This window comes from Mastomys coucha, unplaced genomic scaffold (assembly GCF_008632895.1).
Source record: "Mastomys coucha isolate ucsf_1 unplaced genomic scaffold, UCSF_Mcou_1 pScaffold4, whole genome shotgun sequence".
NCBI lineage: Eukaryota > Metazoa > Chordata > Mammalia > Rodentia > Muridae > Mastomys > Mastomys coucha.
In genome coordinates, this window is record NW_022196910.1 from 56653310 (window position 1) to 56661128 (window position 7819).

Genomic DNA, 7819 nt, shown 5'->3' on the forward strand with positions numbered 1-7819 from the left:
GTTTGATTATTTTCTGCTTTTGACTCCTGTTGGGTGAATTTGCTTCTTTTTGTTCTATATCTTTCAGATGTGTTCTCAAATTGCTGGTGTATGCTCTCTCCAGTTTCTTTTTGGATGCAATTAAAAGTTATTAGTTTTCCACTTAGGACTGCTTTCATTATGTCCCAAAAGATTGGCTATGTTGTGGCGTCATTTTCATTAAACTCTATAAAGTCTTTAATTTCTTTCTTTCTTTCTTCCTTGACCAAGTTATCATTGAGTAGAGTGTTGTTAAGCTTCCATGTGTATGTGGGCATTCTATTGTTTATGTTGTTATTGAGGAGTAGCCTTAGTCCATGTTGATCTGATAGGATACAAGGAATTATTTCAATCTTGTATCTGTTGAGGCCTGATTTGTGACCAATTATATTGTCAGTTTTGGAGAAGGTACCATGAGGTGTTGAGAAGAAGGTATACCATTTTGTTTTAGGATAAAAAGTTCTATAGATAGCTGTTAACTCCATTTGTTTCATAACTTCTGTTAGTCTCACTATGTCTTTGTTTAGTTTCTGTTTCCATGATCTGTCCATTGTAGAGAGTGGGATGTTGAAATCTCCCACTACTGTTGTGTGCAGTGTAATGTGTGCTTTGAGCTTTAGTCAAGTTTCTTTTATGGATGTAGATGCTCTTGCATTTGGAGCATAGAGGTTCAGAATTGAGAGTTCGTCTTGGTAGATCATAACTTTGATGATTATGAAATGTCTCTCCCTATCTTTTTTGATCACATTAGGTTGAAAGTCGATTTTACTCGATATTAGAGTAAGCATTTTTCTTGGGACCATTTTCTTGGAAAATTGTTTTCTACCCTTTTATTCTGAGGTAGTGTCTGTCTTTGTTACTGAGTTGGGTTTCCTGTATGCAACAAAATTTTGGGTCCTGTTTATGTACCCAGTCTGATCGTCTATGTCTTTTTACTGGGGAATTGAGTCCATTGATATTAATAGATATTAAGGAAAAGTCATTGTTGCTTCCTGTTACTTTTATTGTTAGAGTTGTAATTCTCTTCATGTTCTTTTAGTTTTGTTGGAAGATTACTTTCTTGCTTTTTCTAGGATGTAGTTTCCCTCCTCGTGTTGGAGTTTTCCTTTTATTATCCTTTGAAGGGCTGGATTTGTGGAAATATAGTGTATAAATTTGTTTTTTCATGGAATACTTTGGTTTTTCCATCTATGGTGATTGAGAGTTTTGCTGGGTATAGTAGCCTGGGCTGGCATTTGTATTCTCTTAGGTTCTGTATGACACCAACCCAGGATCTTCTGGCTTTCATAGTCTCTGGCAAGAAGTCTGGTGTAATTCTGATAGGTCTGCCTTTATATGTTACTTGACCTTTTTCTCTCACTGCTTTTAATATTCTTTCTTTGTTCTGTGCATTTGGTGTTTTGACTATCATGTGGTGGGAGGAATTTCTTTTCTGTTCCAGTTTATTTGGAGTTCTATAGGCTTCTTGTATGTTCATGGGCATCTCTTTCTTTAGGTTAGGGAACTTTTCTTCTATAATTTTGTTGAAGATATTTACTGGCCCTTTAAGTTGGAAGTTTTTACTCTCTTCAATACCTTTTATCCTTAGTTTGGTCTTCTCATTTTGTCCTGGAATTCCTGGATATTTTGAGTTAGGATCTTTTTGTATTTTGTGTTTTCTCTGATTGTTTTGTCAATATTTTCTATGGTATCTTCTGCCACTGAGATTCTCTCTTCTATCTCTTGTATTCTGTTAGTGATGCTTGCATCTATGGTTCCTGACTTCTTTCCTAGGCTTTCTCTCTCCAGAATTGTCTCTTTTTGTGACTTCTTAACTGTTTCTACTTCCATTTTTATGTCCTGGATTTTTTTTTTAGATTTATTTATTATTATTATTATAAATGAATACACGGTAGCTGTCTTCAGATACACCAGAAAAGGGATTCAGATTTCATTATGGGTGGTTGTGAGCCACCATGTGTTTGCTGGGATTTGAACTCATGACCTTTGGAAGAGCAGTTGGTGCTCTTACCTGCTGAGCCATATCACCAGCACCCTGGATGATTTTATTTAATTCCTTCACCTGTTTGGTTGTGCTTTCCTGCAATTCTTTAAGGGATTTTTGAGTTTCCTTTTTAAGGGCTTCTACTTGTTTACTTGTGTTCTCCTGTAATTCTTTAAGGGATTTTTGTGTTTCCTCTTTAAGGGCTTGAACCTGTTTACCTGTGTTCTCCTGTATTTCTTTAAGGGAGTTATTTATGTCCTTCTTAAATTCCTCTATCACCATCATGAGATATGATTTTAGATCCAGATCTTGTTTTTCCTGTGCTTTGGGCTATCCAGGACTTGCTGTGGTGGGAGTACTGGGTTCTGATGAAACTAAGTAGTCTTGGTTTCTGTTTTAAGATTCTTGTGTTTGCCTTTTGCCATCTGTTGACCTCTGGTGTTAGATGTTCTTGCTGTCTCTGGCTGGGGCTTGTTCCTCCTGTGGGTCTGTAAACCTGTGCCAGCACTTCTGGGAGATCAGCTCTCCTCTGGTAAGATCCTTGAGCAGAGGGCTGTGGATCAGTGGTCCCTCTGGAATCCCTGAGTTAGAGCACTCCTGGAGGTAAGCTCTGTGCTTTCAGAGGAAGGGGCAGAGAGGGCTGTGGATCTGCAGTTACTTCTAGGTGCAGATGGAGGTAGAAAGGATCCTGTCCCAGCTGCCCTGACACTTCTGAGGCCTGTGCCTCCTGGATTGTCTCATCTTAGAAAGTCACCTGAGAGAAAATGGTCATCTCACCTGAGTCCCTGGGTCAGAGCACTCCCTGGGGAAGGGGCAGAGAGGGCTGTGGATCTGCCTTCCCTTCTAGGGAATATCACAAATAAGATATTGTAGGTATTGAAGGGGGTCTCTGGGTGGAGTTGGGGTACAAAAGGGAAACAAGAATGTGATGTAATTCTATTTACTTAAATATGTTTTAAATGTTAACAAATTAAGATAAATTGAAATCATGTAACTTTTCTCATCATAATGCAATAAAAGTTAAAAAATAAAAGATGAAAATAATGTTTTTATAATCTTTTTAAAAGAACAATAAATACTTTTCTTGTTTTCAAAAAAGAATAAGTGAAGATATAACTTTAAGAGGATGAAATATGATGTGTTGATAGATTTTCACATTCAAAATAGTAGCAATCTAATGTGTATTTAGATCATTTTATTTCAAAGAAGTACATTTATTAATCAACAGTTTTACTTTCAGAATTATGGCATAGAGTGGAAGTGAGCAAGTTTTTCAGTCTTTTCAAGTGTCTGCACTTTATTTTCAAGATTACTTCTTTTACTCTTACAGTTTTAGTAACAATACATTCTGAAGAAGAAATTTCAGTATTGTATTTCAGTATTATAATTATTTTGAACATAAGCATATTGACTAAATTAAGTAATTAAGAAATCTCTCATAATGCAAAGATAAAAAGCTAAATAATACACACACACAATATACCACAGAGAAGAGAATGATGCCAACAAGTGAATAAATAAAAGCCAATATTACTGGGAAAATTCTTCCTTTTAGCTAATATTACAGTAAGCGCAACACATATTAAAATAAGTGATAATGAAATCTTGTCCTCCTTTGAATACAGTAAGTCAAATAGGAGAAAGGACAGTGTGGTGGAGTCTATTGACTGGGAACGAATGTAAGGTTTTATGTTTGGGGAGAGCAAGTATGACTGCTAATGTCATGGAAATAAAGGAGTGAGAAAATGTGATTTGGTTGTCATTACATTGAGCTACACAAACTCACAATCATGATCACATAGATATAATTTTCAAATATTTCACATATGTTAACACATAACTTTTGTACTTTAATATTAACTTGTCTGCAGAAAAAAACTGTATATTTACAAGAAGACAAAATGGAGTAAAGGGGTTAACCTATTTTCAGGCTAGTAGGTGGTTCAGATTCAACACAAGGTATGCATAACATTTCCTGGGTGTATATCAGTTTCAAGATCATTCCACTTTCTATGGAAAGTAATAACATGTGCCTGATAGTATCAATTTGATATATACCTTGGGACAGGGCCACAGGATTATATGCTAAGTCCTTATTCCTATTTGGGGAGCATCCACTCTGTTCTCATGCTAGTTGTACCAAGTCAACCTCACTACTAAAATCTCTCTCTACAACCCCAAACAGAATATTTTTTATAGTATCCTTGATCAATGAGATGAGAAGTATTGAATTATATTTTTGATACTAAATGGCTTTTTAAACTGCCTTGAATGTGGAGTTGTTCTCTGTACAAAGAAAGTTAATTAAAGAATCACTGGTATTGAAGAGCTTTAAATTTCCCCTAAAGGTGGAAACAGCATAGTACTGGAACAACATGGCAGTGCTTGTTTTGGTTTTCACGAATTCTCAATTCTACCTGATTTTTTGGTTTTGTATTTAGATTTCACAGAAGGAATAAAAAGTAATTGCAGAATGAAAAACCACACAGAAACCACAGAATTTATTTTTCTGGGATTGTCGGAGGACCCAAAGCTCCAGGTTGTGATCTTCGCCTTTCTTTTCATCATCTATACACTCAGCATCATGGGGAACCTGACCATCATCACTCTCACCTTGCTGGATTCTCACCTCCAGACTCCCATATATTTCCTCCTCAGGAATTTCTCTGTTTTAGAAGTATCCTTCATGAACATCAGTATACCCAAATTCTTGGGCACCATTATCTTGGGGGATAAAACCATTTCCTTCAACATTTGCATAGCTCAGTTATTTTTTCTTATTCTATTTGGAGAAATTGAATTTTACTTTCTGGCTGCCATGTCCTATGGCCGTTACGTTGCCATCTGCAAGCCCCTACATTACAAGACCATCATGAGTCAGAAGGTCTGTACAATGCTGGTCTTCGCTTGTTGGCTGGTTTCTTTCCTAAGTATCTTCCCTGCGCTCATGTTGGTCCTACGCCTTGATTATTGTGGGTCCAATATCATTGATCACTATATCGGTGATTATTTCCCCCTGCTTTAACTTTCCAGTTCAGACAAAATTTCCTGGAGAGGATGGGGTTTTCTTGTGTTGTCTTTATTCTAATGTTCACTTTGGTGTTTTAATATTTTGGTCCTACACATACATCATCAGAACAATTTTGAAGATTCCTTCTGCTAGCCAGAGGTCAAAAGCCTTTTCCACGTGTTCTTCCCACATGATTGTTAATTCCATTTCTTATGGCAGCTGCATTTTTATGTACATAAAATTCTCAGCAGGAGATAGAGCATCATTGACCAAGGGAGTTGCCATACTAAATACCTCAGTAGCCCCCATGCTAAACCCCTTTATTTATAGTCTGAGAAATCAGCAAGTCTGGCAAGCATTTATGAACATGGCAAGGATGATGATGTTTTTCACAAGTACATGAAATGATGTGGCCTGTGAATCAAAGGTACATTGAAGGCAAAGCAAGATAATAAAGTATAAAATTTTAGTGGCCTACTTATATCATTGTTTCTCCATCCTTGATCATTTGTTTTTTTCTTCAGTTTATTAAACTTTATTTAATTTCTACCTATGCAATTAAAGTTGCTTTCCTAAACATTTATAACATATTTTTCTAATGTAGGAATACAGTATTTTTAAGCTTTGTCAATTTTACATGTATTGGTTATTTAAATAACTGATGCATTATCACTTATAATATTTTTCAAGAAAAGGGAGACATGTTTATAAATGTTTATATATTACTCAGTATACATTAAATTGCTACTTTGTAGTTACTAACACTTTTTATTTTGTTTTTTTAAAGTAGTTATATCATTTTTTTCTCTTCTCTTTGTTTCCTTCAAATTCAACCATATACACCTCCTTGCTGTCTTTCAAATTCATGGCCTCTTTTTTCATGATATGAATACATATTTCTAAACACAAAAGAACAACCTGCTTAGTGTATATAAAGTCTCTTGTATTTACTTTCTTAAGGCATACTATTTTGTATTGAATAATCAATTGGTGTATGCTCATCTTACCTGTGTGGGGGGGAAGGATTTAAATACTATATCAATAAAAGAAATGTAAGTTTTATTTATTAGCCAAGACATGTTAGCTGAAGCTCACTCTCATAAGTTATGCTCCAGTGATTTGATGGTTGATGAGACAGTGTAGACTATTACTCATTTAAACTTATGGTATAAGTGTTAAACAAACATTTACATCATTAAATATTCTAATAGCTTAACATACAGATAAATTAACATAATTTTCCCTAAATGTAACTGATATATATGGATGTATGAATAAATATATAAAATTGTAGACAATACACAAAACACACATGTTGTTAAAAAAAATAGTGAAAAAAATGGCCATTGTATCCAGGAGTCAAATTTACTTTCACAAAGTCTATCAAAAGAAAGCAATATTCTGAATATTAGTAGATGAATATTTAAAATTTATACTTATGTTTGTATGTTTGCCTTGCTCAAGACTGTTCTATAATTTGAGAGTTCATATATAAGTATATATTAATGATATACACATATATAAGACAGGAAATTAGATATTCATATATTTATTATAAATATGTATGTTCATCTATGTATGTATGTATATATATATTCAATCTTATACATTCAAAGAGTTTGAAATATGGTATGTATTTAACTTTAACATTCCTAAATATTTAAATTTGTGATTTATATAAATAAATATTCAGAAGCCAAAGTGGTTAAGAATACAGTCCTTCCAGAAGGCCTGGGTTCAGTTCCCAGTACCCATGTCAGGTGGGTCATGATCACCTGCAATACTGGTTCCAAAGATATTCAACTACTCTGTTTTCTTTGGCCCTCTGAACTCATGCACACATACACACAGAGAGACCCACACATGCACATAATTAAAAATAATAAAATATGCCTTAAAATATCTGTAAGCTTCCATATGTATAAAGTGATTGTTACATTTTTGACATAACTAAAAGCTCATGTACTAAAGGGTTGGTTTCCCAACTGAGTTGCTATCAAGGACTGATCAGATCTTCAGAAATGTCTTGGACATGGATTGATTTAGTGAAGGTTTCTGGATCATGTAAGTAATTTATCAAGACTGAATATGTTACCAAGTATCATGGAGTCCCTCTTGCAGGCTCTTTATACTGTTTACAGAAAAAAATTTGAAAGAAGTTGGAGACATAAAGAGTTTTAAAAGAATAGCAGAGAAGGCTGGAACTTGATTGCTTCCAGGAGAATGGAGCTGGATCAAAGGGAAGAAGAAGGCCATGCCTTTTAGAAATGAAATAACTATAATGAAAATCTCCAAGCTGTTGCACTGTGGGGGAAGGAGGGAGGGGGAGGGAGGGAGGGGGGCAGGGAGAGAGAGGGGGGAAAGGATTTTTACAATTATAAATCCATGTTTGTTTCTGTTATTCCTGTAGAAATCTTGTCCCTTAGTTTTCTATTTTAGTAAGGAATAACAGAAAGTTCAATTTTAGTTTTTTTTCATGGCTGGCAGGCATCAAGCACATGCCTCTAGACTCAGAGACTTCACAATAGCCTTTTGTATGGGTGATTAAATTAGGATGATTTGGACCATCTTACAGTTCAAGAACTCTATAAAAGTTTTCTTATACAATCTCAACGTAAAGAGGCACACCTGCTCAGGGACAGCACTGCCTGTGGCTAACTGGGACCTCTTACCTCCATTAGTAATCAAGAAAATGTCCTGCCAGGCAGTGGTTGCACATGCTTTAATCCCAGCACTTGGGAGTCAAAGACAAGTGGATTTCTGAGTTCAAGGCCAGCCTGGTCTACTGGTGAGATCCAGGACAGCCA

At 35.3% G+C, this 7819-nt stretch overlaps 1 pseudogene; it reads left to right on the forward strand.

The window, feature by feature from the left end:
* The first annotated feature begins 4475 nt into the window (after positions 1-4475).
* LOC116076238 lies at positions 4476-5415 on the forward strand (annotated as a pseudogene).
* The last annotated feature ends 2404 nt before the right edge of the window (positions 5416-7819 follow it).